The sequence below is a fragment of the Canis lupus genome, chromosome 7 (genome assembly GCF_011100685.1).
Source record: "Canis lupus familiaris isolate Mischka breed German Shepherd chromosome 7, alternate assembly UU_Cfam_GSD_1.0, whole genome shotgun sequence".
Lineage (NCBI taxonomy): Eukaryota > Metazoa > Chordata > Mammalia > Carnivora > Canidae > Canis > Canis lupus.
Window position 1 is genome coordinate 37,621,602 of NC_049228.1, and position 17,870 is coordinate 37,639,471.

Consider the following 17,870-nt stretch of genomic DNA (forward strand, 5'->3'; position numbering starts at 1 on the left):
GGTGAATATGAAATCTCAGGTAAGGACTAACTTAGGTGAAGTATGCAATCTTAGGTAATGTCTAAGTCAGGTGTAGTTGGGGTCTCAGGGAAGGTCTAACTCAGGTAAAGATGGGGACCCAGAGAAGGACTAACTCAAATGCAGTTGGGGTCTCAGGGAAGGCCTAACTCAGGTGAAGATGGGGTTCCAGAGAAGTTCTAACTCAGGTGACAGGCATGGTCTCAGGTAAAGGCTGATAGAGGGAGGATACTCTGGGACATAACCTGCCCGAGGCCAGGGGCCAGCGTTTGTACCTGGGTCCCAGTCACTCTGTCTGGGGCTCCCCATCCCAGGCATCACCAGCAGCTCCCCCAGCCAGTGGAGGTGATGGGGCCGCTGTGGGCTGTTAGCTGCTGGCCCTGGGCAGCTGGGAGGAGGGCCTGGGAGGGCACTGTAGCCTCTAGAGCAGAGGGGCAGCCAAGATTTCTTCTCTGAGGCATGTGCATGGAAGAATTCAGACAATAAAAGGAAAGCGAAGAATTAGCATTTATGGAGGTAGAAGGGAGTTATACTGGATTCCTTTCTTCTTTTTTCTTCCTTTCTTTATCTTTTTAATTTTTAAGAATGATTTTATTTATTTATTCATGAGAGACACAGAGACACAGGCAGAAGGAGAAGCAGGTTTCCTGTGGGGGGAGCCCTATGTGGGACTCCATCCCAGGACCGTGAGCTAAAGGCAGAGACACTCAACCACTGAGCCACCCAAGTGCCCTCTTTCTTTTTCTTTTTTAGACTCAGCCCACCTGAAGCACACCCTCGAGTCAGAATTTGGAGTTAATGAAATGGAGAAGCAAGGGTCTTTCCGTTGTGACAAGGTGACAGCCACACCCACTCCAGCATCCCTGGGGTGGCAGTGGGAGCCTCAGCAGAGTCCTCCCCTCCCCTCCCCCTGCAGGGGTCTGGGCCTTCCTTTCTACTCCTGTCTATTACACATGCATCCCTTCCCATCCTTCCAGCTGCTCTCTGAGCTACTCAGAATCTGAGTGTATCTGTTTTTTGCTAGGTTGGCTTCTGTCATCCATGGATGGCCAACTGGGAGTTACAAACCAGATGATAAGGTGTCATGGCTCCTTGGTTGCAAGCAACAAAACCAACTTTAGCTAACCCAACAAAAGGAGACGTTTGTTCAAGGAATCTCAGCTCACAGAATAGACATTCACTCTCCTACACTCCCCCACCCAGCCTGCTCCATAATCAGATTGCTTTGACTTCAGCAGCTTTCACATTTGGGCCCAGTGACCCTGGAAGTTGGTCAGCCCCTGACTGCAGGATCCAGGGTGCCCTCCAAGGGCCCTGGGTGGGTATGATCTCTTGGTCATGAGGGGAATTCCCTAAAGGTTGCAGAATGAATGAATCCAACCAGCCAGAGCCCTGGGGTATGATGTCAAGTAGGTGATCAGAACTCTGTCCCCACAGTGTATACACATCATCCACTCTGAGATGCTTTAGAGGTAATGAATCCAGAGGCCTTCTGTTTTTAATGGTCTCTCTCCACTACTTTTCCCTATACTCACCCCCTGCATCATTAGTCTCCCCCTCCCTCCACCAGTGACCCATTCTGGGGACTCTCCATTCAGGATGGAACAATGTTGAGTCTTACAGGAGGCACCACCACAATTAAAGCATCCCACCAAGTGGCAAGGGGAATCCTGGCCCTGCTCTACTCCTGCTCTGGGGAATATACCTCTATGCTCACTCGGCAAGCCAAACTGTTCCCTTCTCCCACATAAGAGGTCCACAGGTCCATTCAGATTCATGCCATACAGATTTATTCAGCATTTACTAAATGGCAGCCACCATGGGAAGCCCTGGTGATACATTTGTTGCATTTGCAGGCTTGGGGGGAGGACACAGAGGTCCACTGAAGGGCGTGTATGTAATTAAGTCATATTTGCCAAGAGGGACCCCTACGTTCTGGTGTAGTCTCTGCATGCAGGTCCGGGAAGGTTTCTCCAAAGAGGTGATGTTCAAGCTGCCCTGGGCGGGGCGGGGGGGGGGGGGGGGGGGGGACGGGGACAGAATTACACAGACGGAGGAGGGAAGGGAGAGAATGCTTGATGGCAGCGACAGTCAGGCAGGACCCGGAAGGCAAGGAGGAGCTGATGGAGGTGAGGAGGAGGGGCACCGGAGCCGCCCCCCGCAGCGGCCCTGGTCTCCAGCCTAAGCGCAATCACGAGGTACCGGGTGATTTTCAGCTGCCTGCTGTGCGTGATGGAGGCAAAGAAAGACAATATTTAGGGAGGAGGGAAGGCAAAAGGGAGATGTGGACCAAGAGAAGGGGAAGTGGAAGCGCGGAGGAGTATTTGGACCTGGGGAGTATTTGGGGCTTGGAATCGATGACTTGGACGGATCGCCGGGCGGGGGTGGCGAGCGGCCCCGGGACGCTCCGCTCGGTCGCTGGCCTGTCCCACCCGGAGCCCAGTGTCAGCAGGGTCGGGGAGCTCGTCTGCGCAGCCCACGTCGGGCGCACAGCGCAGACCCGGTGCGGCTCGTCCCGGGAGGGGGCCCTGCAGCTCTGAGGTCCCCCGGGAGGTGGCAGCAGACGAACGCTGGTCGGTCATGCTTCCACCCCGCCCCTCCCCCCCCAGCCCCCAGCTCCCAGCTCCCAGCCCCCACTTTGTTTCCTGCAGCCTTGGCTTTGTCCCGCCCCCCCCCACCCTTGGCTTTTGGCCGCCCCCCCATTCTCAATTCCCAGAAAAGACCTCTTTCCCCAGCCTTTCTGAGCTGCCTCCGTGGAGCCCATGAGGCCAGCGCCTCTTTATTATCAGCTGCCCTGGCTTTACCGAGGCTCGGGAGTCCCCACTGAGCACCCCAAGATGGGCGGTAGACCCCACTTCCACCGCCCACCTGCACGGGCCCACCGCCCTTTGTCCCACATTTTCCATGTATAACCCTGGATGTACTTTCAGCACTTCGGAGACCCTCTGAGTCTAGTCCACTGTCTGAAGGGTCTGGGCCTCCCTGGAATAAACTCCTTTCCTGTGTCACCATCACTCACTCTCTGCCTTTGATTTTGTCCGTGGGGAGCGTCTGAACTCGGTCGGTCTGGAACCCCTGAGCCAGGTGCTCCCACCCCCCTGCACCCCAGGAGGAACCCGGGTCAGAATCCAGAACCATCTGACCCGATGCTGGGGACTGCTTTCTATAGACGCGTGGAAAGGTCTGCGGCCACCTGTGCACCGTCCTTCAGAGCCCTTGGGCTGACGGAACACAGCATGGAGGGCTCCTCTGTGTGGCAGGTGCAGCAAGATTCCCCAGCCCCGCTGGGGCTCTTCTCTGACAAACGCTCCCCACTCACCAGGTGACACCTTTTCCTCCCTTGTTCCCACCCCTGCTGCTTCCATCCTTACCTCTTCCAACCCCTTCATCTTCAGAGACTGGGAAGAACTAGTGCTTCCCAATTTCAGGGGCCTCGGTATCTCCAGACTGTATCTCCCTCAGCCTCCGACTGATTTCCCAAAGCACCAAAATTTCGTTTCATAACTTCATTAATACTATCTGATTATACTTTAGGGCACGTAAGACATTTCATTATTATTATTGATATATATATGTTTATATATATATCAATAATATATTAATATTAATATAATGCTTTTGTTAATATAATGTTAATGCTTTTGTTGGTTCAGTTCAACACAGGGCATCCTGAAGATCCACCTGGGGAAGGGCCGATCCACCACTTATTCAAGTTTACATACTTCTGAAAGGATAATTAATGCTTTTATCTGTTAGCAGCGCCTTATGTTGAATGTCGGTGCTCTGGGGTCCTCCCTAACTGGTCTTTTTTTTTTTTTTAAGATTTAATTTATTCATGAGAGACACACAGAGAGAGGCAGAGACATAGGCAGAGGGAGAAGCAGGCTCCCTGTGGAAGGTCTGAAGCAGGACTCGATCCCAGGCCTCCAGGATCATGACCTGAGCCAAAGGCAGACATTCAACTACTGAGCCACCCAGGCGTCCCTTAACTGGTTGTATATAATAGCTCCACACCCTGGAGCCCTGGCCAGGACGGCCTGAGAGTGTTTCCACTGTGAGTCCATCAGCAAATATGCCCGACCTGGGTGACATGTTCTCCAGCCACCTTGCACGACGTGCATTTCTCTGATGCATTGGTCTGAACCATTCGCCTGCATCCTTTTTTGCTTGTTGCCTCTACCTAAGCTGAGATGTTCCCTGACCTGTTTTCATCTGGCCAATTTTTCACCATTTGTTAGGGCTCAGGTTAGTTGTCATCTCCTCCAAGAAGCCTGCTTTGGCTGCCCAGATGGTGTTTCGCAGGTGCCAAGCTCTATGCTAGTCACAGGGACCCAAAGTAAATAGAGCATAGGACTTCAAAGTGCTCTCCATCTGGGGGTCGGGGCAGTGCGGTGAGGGCTGTGACAGAGTGCTCAGCCTGGCTGAGCAAGTAACACTTCAACAGCATTAGGAGCAAGAGGAAGCTGGAGCAGGGGAAAATGTTCCAGATAGGATTCCTGGTGAAAGGAATTGCAGTTGTAGCACATTCGGGCCACTCCTGGCTATTCAACATGCACTCGAGAGGACAGAGCTGGGGAGTGGTAAGAGATAAGGTTTGTCCAGATCTGAAAGGGCCACCCTGCAGGCGTCATTCTAACCAGTCTGGGCTTGATCCTAAAGACAATGGGAAGCCCCCATAGATTTTAAACAGGGAAGATGGGATCAAATTGGCATTTTAAAGAGATAAGTCGGGCTGGAGTGGAAAGAATAAGTCAGAGGGAGCGGGACGAAGGCAGAGACTTGTGTGGGCATTCCCATGTGAGGTGACCCTGAACTGAACTCAGGTGAAAGCCTCAGGATCAAGGGGGGAGAAGAGGGAAGGTTCAGGATGTATCAAGGAGCTAGGATTGCTGGAACTGACAAGCGTGCTGTCTAGCACGTGGCTCTGGCATCTGGAGGGACAGTGGTGGTTTCCTCCCACAGGGAACTCCAGAGGGGGTCAGGTGTGGGGGGAAAAGATTAATTTTGAACAAGTCAAGTTCAAGTTTCCTTGGGATATTCAGATGGAAATGTCCACTAGGCAGCTGGCTATGTGAGTCTAGCGTTGACATGAGCCATTGGAATCTTGCACCCATGAGGATGGCTAATATCAAAAAAACAGATAACCACAAGTTTTGGCAAGGATGGGGAGAGGTTGAGTTCCTTGTGTGCTGTTGTTGGGAATGTAAAATGGTGGAGGACAGTATGGCAGTTTCTCCAAAAATTAAAAATGGAATTATTATACGATCCAGTGGTTCCACTTGTGGGTATATATTTCAAGGAATTGAAAACAGGGTCTCAAAAAGATATTTGTACACCCATGTTAGTGGATTATTCAAATAGCCAAGGAGTAGAAGGAACACAAATATCCATTGGCAGATGAACAGATCAACCAAATGTAGTAAGTCTATTTGTATATGTATACAATTCATCCTTAAAAAGGAAGGAAATCTGGGGTGCCTGGGTGGCTCAGTGGTTGAGCGTCTGCCAGTGCTCACGTCGTGATCCTGGGGTCCTGGGATGGAGTCCTGCATCAGGCTCCTTGTGGGGAGCCTGGTTCTCCCTCTGTCTATGTCTCTGCCTCTCTCTCTGTGGGTCTCATGAATAAATAAATAAAATTTTTAAAGAAAAGATACAGGAAGGAGATCTGACACCTGTTACAACATACGTGAATCCTGACATCATGCTGAGTGAGATAAACAAGTCACAAGAGGACAAACACTGTGATTCCACTTATATGAGGTGTCTAGAGCCTGCCAACTTACAGAGACAGAAAGGAGAACAGCGGTTGCCAGGGGCTGGGAGAGCAGCGATGGGGAAATGTTCAACAGTTACAGAGTTTCAGGTTTGTGAGACAAATGAGTTCTGGAGATAGATGTGGGGATGGTTCCACAACAGTGTGAATGTGCTTTGTGCCACTGAGCTGTACGCTTAAAAGAAGACCCAAAAGGATTCTGAGGGTAAATTTATGTTAAAATGTATTTTACCACATTGAAAAAAGAAGAGGCCATTTGAGCCATGGATGGGGATTCGGGAATTTTTAGAGCACATCAATGGCATCTGAATCTGTGATCTCACCTGGAGAGAGAACTGGGAGAGGGGAGCGATTAATTAGATGTGGGATTGGCAGAGAAAAAGGAGGATGCAGAGGGATGTGGGCCGTAGCTGCCAGATTCATAGGAGGGAAAGCAGGAAGGAGCGGTGAACGGACACAGAAGCTGGAGAGCAGGTCTACGGTCAGAGGCTGCAGAGATGCCAGGAACCAGGGGGACTGGTGGCCTCTGCGGAGGTAGGTGCAGGGAGGGTGGGGTGGCATCCAGACTAGGGTGGACTGCGGGCTATGGATGCTGAGGGCTCAGAGCTTGGCTCTGCAAGGAGGGGAGAGAGGTGGGAGCCAGACAGAGCCTGCAGCTGCCCTAAGTTGATGACAAGATCACTGGCTTTGCAACTCGCTCCAATTTCACGCTCACTCAGCATCCCTCTGCATATGCCCGGATTCCAAAGCCACATGGCCCACCAGCCACTCTGACTTAAGAAGCTGGCATTCTAGCTGCTACACCATCCTCTCAAGAATGGGGTTGGCTCCTGGAAGCTCACTGGACTCCAAACAACAGCGACAAGGTCAAGATTTTGGAATCACCAGGCTTAAGATGCTGGATCGGGTGGTGGTCTCCATGCGCACGCTGCATCTCTCTGGTCTTTCCCCAGCTGTCCTTCAGACACACGCAACTTGATTTTATTTTCACACGTCCTCTGAGACTCAGTTCAGACTTCCCTCCAGAAAGCCTTCCATCCAGCCTCAGGCTGGTGATGGACTTCCCTCTGCAGCCTTCACAGGGATTCCGTGTTCTAGAATCGGCCACACGGTGTTCAGTGAATTGCTTGCTCCCCACACTGAGCTCCCCTCCCCTGTTCACAGCATGCCATAGGTGCTCACTAAGTGTTTATCGAATAGATGAATGAGTGGCAAAGAAAGATCGGGTGGAAATTGTCTAGTGAATAGGAGGACAGGAAATCCAACCTTGAAGAGCAGTATTTATTGGATGTTTGCGGGCACACACCAGGTGAGATGGTTGTGCAAAAAGAAGGACCCTATCCTCAAAGAGCGTGTGTGGCGGCTCTCCTGTTGCATCTTTCCCGTTCGAAAGAGGAATGGTAGTTACATTTGGCCCCTGTGTTCTCAAAATTATTTGTTCATACTTAAGGCTGGCACATCGTACACAATAAATCTTTGTTGAATAGATGAATGAGCCTTTATTATACAACTTAGCATATGATTTTCTAGTTTTTATTTTTTTAAAGATTTTATTTATTTATTCATGACAGACACACACACACACACACACACACACACACACACACACAGAGGCAGAGACACAGGCAGAGGGAGAAGCAGGCCCCATGCAGGGAGCCTGACATGGGACTCGACTCTAGGTCTCCAGGATCATACCCCGGCCTGAAGGTGACGCCAAACCGCTGGGCCATCGGGGTTGCCCGATTTTCTAGTTTTTATGTGTGATTTTTCTCTTCTAGATTGTGAGCTCCTGGAAGTCAGGGACTTGTGTCTCACTCACATTTGTCATCGGAAAGCACAGAGCTGTGCACGCAGTAGGTACCAAGAAGGTTTATTGGCTGAAAGAATTTCTAATCGGCATGAGAACAACTCTCGCACATCCACCCACACGTGTATTCTAAGCGCTCCTCTCCCCTCCCCCAGATTATTTTTTTCCATGGGAAACCAGGTGAAAAACCCATTTCTTGTTATTGGTTTTTAATGGGCCTGAATACTTCTGCAGGCTTCCTCGGCACTGTGCTCTGGCAGCAGTGAACAGGTTTCCACTGCCTCTAAGGAGGTTCTGAGGGATCCGGGAAGGAGCACAACCAGCGTGTGTGTGGTGAGTGGTGGAGCTGGTGGTCATCATAAAGTCCGTGACCATGACAGCATGTAGTGTTTCTCTGAGAAGTGGGGTGCCGGCTGATAGAAACAGCTGTGCACCTGCTGGGGGAGGATGTTGGGTGCAGGAAGGCTTGCTGAGGCTGCCCAGCTGAGCTGCATGCTTAACTTTATTAAATTTGCCAATGAGGGATGGCTGGGTGGTTCAGTGGTTGAGCGTCTGCCTTTGGCTCAGGGCGTGATCCCGAGTCTGGGGATCGAGTCCCACATTGGGCTTCCTGTAGGGAGCCTGCTTCTCCCTCTGCCTATGTCTCCGCCTCTCACTCTGTGTCTCTCATGAATAAATAAATAAAATCTTTAAAAAAATAAATTCACCAATGAATATATTCATTTTACCAAAAGGGACACAAAAGGGAGGCACTGAGTGGGTATGTGGTCTAGGCACCCCCACCTTCTTGCACAGACCGAAGGCCTCCCTTGCCTCGCACCGTCTTTGTTCTACCTGCAGGGGAAATGGGATTCTCTCAGCAAGGATGAGGTTCTCAGGCGAGGTTAAGTGGAAGATGAATATTTTATTACGCATTTATTTTTTCCTTTGAGGAGGATTGAATTTATCCAAGAACAGAAGGCAGGTCCTCAGTGCTACATATGATTTCATTTTGGGGGTTCTAAATGTTGCTGGGAAACTGAGTCAGAGCAAGGGTGACAGCCCCTCCTACCTGCTCCTCTGCCGGCCGGCCCTGCCCTGCTGGGCTTTGTCCTCTTTGGTAACCAGCCCTCTGGCCTTGACACCCCCACCCCTTCCCCACCCCGGGAGCCAGCACTAGTGACTTCAGCCCATATTCTTACTGCCTCCGGGCTTTGATGGGTGGCGCCAAACATAGTTCAAGGTCAGCCAGGGAGGGGAATGTCCTTGGTGGTGGTTCTCTCCTGTTGGGGCTTCCTGCATCCGCTCTGACTCCATAAACGGGGATGGAAAAGCATTCCACTTTCATGATCTATAGCCTGATTTTTCTCTGCCTAGCCTGATCTCTTTCCTGCTCTCTCTGGAGGGAAGGGGAGGGTTGTTCAAAAGCATGTTGTGTTTATTCCCAAGGAAAAGAGCTGGCTTCCTCTTCAGCTCTTTCTCTGCCCTTTGGTATTCATAAACCCCAACTCTCCAGCCTCCAGCTAGGCAAATTCACAAGTTATTATTAGTAGCTGTGTGGAAACCTCATAGTCGGAGATGTTTTCTGATAAAAGAATGAGGACGTCCTTTGTTAAAAATGATTTTTTGGAAAAACTTCCTTGCTTTGCCCTGTTCCAGCTGCTCTGTGTTCTCCCAGACTGCCTGCAGTCACTTTACAGCCCCGCAGATCAGCCTTTTCATCTGGCACAGTGTTAACAGTTGTTCATTCTAGTTGGTGAGAATGCAGGGTTTTACGGATCATTTAGACATTTCTGGAACTTCATTGGAAAAAAACACAAACCCCTCAAATCAGTCCCTTTCGGTCCTCTTCCCGGGTGGTGCTGGGCCTGTTGCTGTCTCCGCACCCCAGCGGTGAGTGGGTCCGAGCTGTTTGCTCTGAGCACAGCGAGATCTCCGTGTTCCGGGCCGGTTCTCCCACCTAACAACTGTGCTTGCCAACCATTCTTGCTGGACCTGGAAGTGAACCACTGATGCTGAAGATTAAGAAACAAAATAAGGAGATAGGGCATCCCCAGGGACCTCTCTGCTGTACTCCACTGTGGATTACTTAGAGCGGCTCCGGTAGCTTTGCACCGGTTCGCAGCAAGAACAAAGCAGGCTCAGGAGGGGGACAGACCAGCCCAGAGCTGCTGGGGTGCTCGGGGCCGGGCCGGGATGACACGTTGCTTGACACAGAGGGAGCTGGGAGCACAGGGCCGAGGTGTTGATTCTAGAGCTTCAGGTTCTTACCAGACTTGGTCACAACCTCGTCTGCCTTCTGGTAACCAGAAAACTGCATCCTTCATGCGCTGGTTCTCAAGCTCACATCTGCATCAGAATCACCTGGAATATTTGTTAAAACATTGACTTCTCTACCCACCTGCCAGAGTTGTGTATTCAGTAGGAAGAGTGTCAGGCCGCAGAATTTGCATTTCTAGTAAGTTCCTAGGTAAAGTTGCTGCTGCTGCTGCTGCTTGTTGGGATCAACATTTAGAAAATGACAGATTTAGGAGTGCCTGGGTGGTACAGTCGATTAAGCAACTGACTCTTGGTTTCAGCTCAAGTCATTATCTCAGGGCTGTGAGATGCAGCCCCACATTGAGCTCCTCGCTCAGCGAGGGGTCTGCTTGAGATTCTCTCCCTCTCCCTCTGCCCCTCCTGCTCATGTACACTTGTACATGTTCTCTCTCTCTCAAATAAATAAATAAATCCTAAAAGAAAAAGAAAACCAGTGATTTAGAAGATAGGTCTGGTAGTTTTATCCTATCTGTGTGCTAGGGTGAAAGAAAGGCAGGAGAGAAGATGTGGGTTCTTTTGCACAGTTCTGTGCTTCTAGGTATGCTTATAACCTAGGCCCACAGAGCAGCACACCTTTCTGGGGCTCTGTGCTCCAACAGCTGGGGAGTGGCACTGTTTGGGAAGGGACACATCAATGTGGATCTCAAACCAAAGGTATTTTCTCTGGTCTAATGGTGACCCACTTCCCTGCCTGGCAGTCAACTTGCAATTTGCATTTCTACATTGTAAGTTTGCTAACGGTATTTCTCAACAGTGCACAGCATAATTGGTGTTCGAAGCATGTTTCAGGGGATCCTAATTCTACCTACCCATCATGCTTTCTGTTCCCATGGCACTTGGTTCCACTCAAGCTTATTGAGTGTCAGGTTGTCAACAATCTATGCCAACTCCCCCCCCCCCCCCCCCGCCCCATGGAGTCCTGGGTGTTCTGCAGCATCCTGGAGTTCTTGGGGTTCCAGCTAACTTCTGATGTGATTTAGAGTTGAGTTATCAGTGACACTAATGGAATGGCTCAGTAAGTGGAAAAATCCCTGATATGTGTGTCCTGTGTGTTTGGAAACAGAGGAGAGTGCGGGGAAGGTGGGGGCAGTCTCTGTTTTCATTGCTCAGTAAATTTCCCCCAAACAAGCTCGGCTTCCAACATTTAGCACTGGGAGGAAAACGAATAATCTAAAATCTTGACTAGCTGGAGCAGAGGGCAAAGGGTCAGTTATATGTTATTGTTTTCTTATATAGCAATGGAACTTGATTTGTGCAGTAGGACTTTATTTTTAGAGCAGTGAGTTTCTGTTTGGGGCTATGGTTGAAATTTTTATCCTCCGTTCTATAAGATAATAATTCATTATACACATATTGTACTGGGAAGATCCTCCTGTTGTTCCTAGAGTCTCATATAGAGGAAAGTTTCAACAACACCTTTCTTAAAAGAGCAGTCCTTTCTTACCTTGCACACTCCGGGAATGTTTTAGAAATCTTTCTGTCCTCACTGATGCTCACACTACCTTTTCTCAGATGGTGCAACTAGAGACTTCATTACTTTCTTTTCTGTGACCTCTGGGGGCCATTTGGTGACTTGTCTGAGGAGATGGAGAGATACATTATAACTATTTGCCATGGAAAAACATTTGGGAGTAGTCCGTGGTCCCTGGACTGGGTGACATTTGTGTCTTAATGCACCTCACCATTAGATGGCAGTATAGCAACACACATGACAATCTGGGGTGTCTTCACCCATTTTATTTTAATATTCTAAGGTTTATTTATTTGAGAGAGAGTGTGTGTGTGCGAGTGGGAGGAGGGGCCGAGGGGGAGAGAGAGAGAGAGAGAGAGAATCTCAAGCAATCTCCCTGTTGAGTGGGGAGCTGGACGTGGGGCTCGATCCCAGGACCCTGAGATCATGGGTTGAGCTGAAATCAAGAGACCGCAAACACGCAACCACCCGAGCCCCCCAGGCGTGCCCACCCACTTTAACTAAGCTCAGAGGGATGTAAGCCTTCCTAGTAGAATCATCAGGTCCTCGCCAGCCCCAGCAGAGCAGATTGGGGCCCGGGACCTCTGAGTGAGACTCCAGGGGAAGTCAGAGGAGGCACTGAGGCTATGAACATTCTAGTGGTTGCTGGAAGCCCTGTTACCTCCAGATCTGGAGTGATTACCCGTTAAAGCCGAACGATGCTCGGATGGGTTGGAGGTGTTGCTCTGTTCTGCCCATTCTGTCCTCAGAACAGCTTTGGGCTTCACTTCTTTTTAATATTCAGATGTCAAAATGTATAATTTATCACTACTCCCTGCTGGAGCGGCTGTGTACCCAACATTCAAGTACAAACGCTTATCTTTCCATTAGAAGGGACTCTCCCCTTCCCTCTGTCTCTGCTCTCCTTAGCTGAGACTGAAAAAGCAAACGAGGCTAGCATTGGGCAACTTCTCCCCCCGCCTGATGTGTGACCCTCCTCAGGATTAGATCCATGGTCCTGTGACATTCCTGTCTTCCCGTCTCTGCCACAAGGGAGACGGTGTCATTGTCAGCAATCCTGTGCCCCAGAGGGCAAAAGAAAATCAGGCCAAGGGGACCTACGTGGAGATTTAAACATTTTGAAGAAAGGCGAGTTTGGCTTAATTTCTCATGTAATGGAGACTCTCAAACAGTATTAGAAAGTTATGACATCAAATGACATAAAAAAATCCAATCAGACCTAGTTTCTGTAAAGATAGTACGTCCAAGGAGAAACCCAAATCTGCAGAAATAGAGAAAAGGGAGCAGATCTGCTGTGTATTTTCTACTGTGTAGAACCAGGGCAACAGATGGATTCTCCGATGGGCCCTGCGGGTGTAGGCCTGAAGGGCTCTGATCCACCCTCCCTCCCCCTCCCGCCAGCATGTTAATGCTCCTTTAGGAACCCCCAGCACTGCCAAACTGCTCATTCACTGGGTCACTCTCGTAGGCCATGTTGCTGTTCAGTGACAGGCTTTCCTCTGTACCTGCGGCCCCTCCAGGGACTCTCAGGACCTGGCCTTCCACATACTGAGCCTGGAGCACTCACCAGCCCTGGCCTTGTGCTCCAAGTCTGGCCCATCCTCACCCCCCCAGGGTAAGATGTCAAGCCAGATGAGCAAAATCCAAGACCGCCCACCTACAGGGGCCACTCCAGCCATCCCAGCCCGTGTTCTCACTCCGAGGACACCCCCCCCCGCTCCCCCAACTGTAGGAAATTACTCTTCCCAGAAAGCAGGTGCTTCCTCAGGCCCTGAGAATCCTATTGTGCTGCCCTTGGGCACATCTCTGGGGCCACTCCCAGGGCTATTCCTCTGTGAAGGGAAGCCTTCCTTCTTCTGCTCTCTTCTTTATCACAGCTCTACCCGGAGCCTTATCTTCCAGCCATGACATGTGTAGCCTCCAGATACAGACTGTATATAGCAGTAAAATTTATTGCATTATAATCGCATGTAGTGGTATGTTGGTGAGTGTTTAATAATCAGCTTTGGGTGGGGAAGGGGGTAAAAGCTCTAACTTGCAGCATTTCCTCAATTCCATGGTGGAAATATTCTCACCACAGCCGATTTCAAGCTACCAAAATGAGATTCCAAAACTTGGGAGCTGGGAACAGATACAGACTCCCGCACACCACTGACAGATATGCTTGTCACCAGAGCTTCTCCTCTAGTCTTGTCCAAAACTTGACACATTTAGGAGATGAGGAGGTCAATAGTATTTTTTTTTATGGTGTCATGATACTTGCTGTTGAATATTAAGAATTACAAACTGTAGCTTATATTAAAAAATGGAAATTAAAAAATATGGGGAGGTTTTCTATCCTCTATGGGATATGATAAAGGTTTCTGATCTTAACATTATAAGAAGCTGAAAGCAAAGAGGGTTCATAACACCATTAGTAGGTGAAGGTGAACACTGCTTTCATGTAAGGGCCATGTACTCAGACTGGCATCCTTGGAGGCTTCCTGAGGGTGGATAGTTTACTCCTATTTTAGAGATGGTGACTCTTATGTGCCCCACACAGGTGGCTGGCTGAATAGTATATTCATTTGAGGCATGTGTATTTGTCACACAGACCACATGTAGATTTTCTTTTTTTTTAGATTTTATTTATTTATTTGACACACAGAGAGAGCACAAGTAGGAGGAGAAACAGATGGAGAGGGAAGCAGGCTCCCACTGAGTAAAGAGCTGATATGGGACTGGATCCCAGGATCCTGAGATCATGACCTGAGATGAAAGCAGACACTTCACCGCCTGAGCCCCCTAGGCACCTCCACACACAGATTTTTGAAGGAAATGTCCAGAAATTGATTTTCATGGCCCTTAGAAACCGTCACCCATGAAAGGATGTAGGAGGATCAAGAGAAAGGAGAGAGGGATTTATCAGGAAAGTCCTGTCTTCACTGGCCTCCCTAAGCAAGGTGGGGCCGGGGCTGTTACCTCCTTCCCCTCAAGACTTGCAAGAGAACATCCTCTCTGAGACCTGCGTTTGGGGAATAGCTCAGAAAACTAATCTGGGAAACGAACAAGGGGTAGTGGAAAGGGAGGTGGGCAGGGGGATGGGGTGACTGGGAGACGGACACTGAGGGGGGCACTTGATGGGATGAGCACAGGGTGTCATGCTATATGTTGGCAAATTGAACTCCAATGAAAAAAATATACTAAATAAATAAATAAATAAATACATAAATAAATCAGGAGGAAGAGAGAGAGAGGAAAAAAAAACAAGCTCTGGCAGTAGCCTTGAGAGTGGGAAGAGGTGGAGAAAAGGGAGGGCAGGGCTTCGTTTGAGCCAGAGCTACACCCCGCAGAGAGCAGGGACCCACTTATGTGGGCCTCAGGATGAAGGGAGCAGGCTAGCGGACATTCTAAATTTGATCCAAGAGTTGGCCTGAGAGGGGCACCTCGGTGGCTCAGTGGTTGAGCATCTGCCTTCAGCTCAGGTCCTGATCCTGGGGTCCTGGGATCAAGTCCTGTATCGGGCTCCCTGCTCAGCAGTGAGTCTGCTTCTCCTTCTGCCTCTGCTGCTCCTCCTGCTTGTTCTCTTCCTCTCTCTCTCTTTTTTTCTCTCTCTCTCTCTGTGTCAAATAAATAAATAAAATCTTAAAAAAAAAAAAAAAAAAGAAGACTTAACCTGAGAGGTGGGAGGATGAGGAGAATCTGTGCAGGGGGAGCAGCCGACAACCCAAACCTGAGGATGGCATCAGGTGCCTAAATGAAACTAAAAACAAACAAGCAGACCCAGGAAAGAGTCATCCGACTATTGCCATGTCCCTAGAGAGCCTGATAAGGTCCAAGCCATCCCCTGACCCCTGCTCCTACCCACCGTGCAGGCACAGGAAATGCTGTGAAGCCCCACCTCAGAATGAATATTACAATGTCGATATGCTGGATATTTGGCCCAGACACCCAATTCCTGCAACAAGACTGTGTTTTGTGATCTGAACGTCCATCCATACAATGATCTCATACCTCAGAGCAGCAGAAAAATTCTGGAGTTCATGGGGTTCTTAACTGAATGGCAGGAGAGAGCTTTCCCTGTGGAATAAATTTTGAGGGAGCATGGGTGACAAAAAATAAAGCTGCTTTTGGATGGAATCTGGAGAGTGGTGCTGGCGCACCGTGGGTCTGGGCTGGCTGGGAGCGCCGGCCTCCGGGACCGCGGGCCTCCGGGCAGTGTTCCTCGGGCGGGCCCTGTGGCAGCGGAGCCATCTGGGAGGAGCAGGGCAGCCCAACCGCCTCCGTGGGAGGGGCTCCTTCAACCGACTCCCAATTGTGGTAAAGGCCGAGTATAAAAATGCAACTTTTAATAAGATGATACGTTTGCAGATGGAGTCACTGCCTGAGTCAAAATTCCATGGGACACATTCCCACTCCCATCTGTATGTAGTCTGCCTGACTCAAAGGGTGGGGAATGAAGACGCACCCCCCCTCCGGCCCCCCCACCTCCCAGCCCGGCCTCCGGCAGAAGGCAGCCCTGGGACAGACCACACTGACCAAATTCACCCTGGGATGGGTCCAAGGCAGGAGACAAGCCGTGCTTGCCGGCAGGTACTGATTCCAGTTTGCTGACTCTGCCCCCAGGGACATGCATCCAGCTGCTTAGGGATGGAGTCTGGATAAAAGATGCTAACAGAAGGCCGAATTAACGGGCAACAGACACCCTCCGACATCCTGCCAGGGTGGCAGCTGCAGAGCTCTTTGGGTCCTGTCTGCCGCGCTCTGCAAGGGCTGGCATTCTTGCTCGCTCCAAGCGGTGGGCTGTTTGCACAGCGTGTGTGTGTGTGTGAATGTGTGTGTGTGTGTGTGTGTGGGTGTGTGTGTGTGGCTGCTCTGTAAGCCGCCACCGCCGCTGCCACCGCCACCGCGGGCTGCAGCTGGTGTTGATGCAGAAGCGCTGAGTCACTGGCTGTTCAGCGGCTCTTACATCACGTTCCATTGTCCTTTCTTCCTTTCTAGGCTTTTAAGGGCTCTTTCAGTGTTTTTGTTTTTGCTTTGTGTTTGCCTCCAGCTTATCCCTGGCTGACTGGAAATCGGGGTGTGAAAACCATGTAAAAACTGAGAGGCCCTATGGGAGGGACAGTGGCCCTGCAGATGCTAAGGACGCCCAGCACCTGAGACCTAGCACTCCAGGCCGAGCACCCAGACCCAGCACCCTAGACCCAGTACCCAGCATCCCAGACCCAGCATCCCAGGCCCAGCACCCCAGGCCCAGCACCCCAGGCCCAGGACCCAGCACCATGACCCAGCACCCCAGACCCAGCACCCTAGACCCAGCACTCCAGGCCCAGTACCCAGCACAGCACCCTAGGCCCAGCACCCAGACCCAGCACCCCAGTACTGTGCTTCTGGGTGCTGGACAGCCAAGGCAGCAGGTGCTGCAGGGGCGGGGAGGGAGGTATCTCCCTGCTGTGTGGGTCCGAACTGGAGCCCATGAGTTTCACAGTACCCCCCTCCGTGTGTGGCTCTTCAAGCCCCGTTTTAGCACAAGTGTAACAGGTGGTGCTAATTATGCATGTGACATAAATTCTTGGAGAGCTAGCCTCTGCAGAGGGCCATACAAATTTGTTTAAAGGGCTGTTTTGACCCAACAAGTTCCTTACTTTGTTGACAAAAAAAAAAATGGTCATAAAAATGCCCTTTTATTTTGGAAAAGTTGGGGGGTACATAGATAAACTTAAGGGATGGAAGAAAAAGTATCTATCCTTCATCACTGGGGAATGATCGCTGTTAACATTTTCATACATAATTTTCCAATATCTTTCCTATATATCGACTGATACACACATACATTTTACATAATTGGGTTCACATTGTACATTATTTAATCTGAAGAATGTTCTATGAATATACTCTTAGTGATTAAACCATCTTCTGGAAGTGCTACAAATTAGCGCAGTATAAGCAAAGAAAGATATTGCCGCATCTTTGTTTCCTTTGATGTCACTTCATTTCTATTTCTAGGACCTTTCTCTTGCCAAGATAGCCTCCCCTGTAAGTCCCACCTCTGCGGGGTTGCTAAAGCATTTTCTTGGGTAACTATCTCTTTTTCTCTTGGCTTCTGAGAAATCCCTAATGTGCATCTATCCAGGGTCAGAGATTCTCAAACTCAATGTCCCATCAGAACCATCTGAAAGGCTCAAACGAAGGTGCTGAGCTTCATCCCCAGAGTTTCAGATTCAATCGGGCTCGCTGGGGTGGTGGGGCAAGCTCTCCCATGAGGTGGCTCATGCCAGTCCCACTGAGACCACTGGTTTGGGGGAACAGATGGACAATCTGATGACTCCAAGTCTACTCCTAGGGTTCTTGGCTACTTGTCTTTTTCCCTTAGTGCCTTTATCTTGTTTCCAGAGCCCTTGCATTTTTTTTTTTCAGTAAAGATTTGTTTATTTGAGAGACAGAGAGAACGAGAGAGTATGCAAATAGGGAAAGGGGCAGAGACAAACAACCAGACACCACATGGAGCACAGAGCCCCACGTGT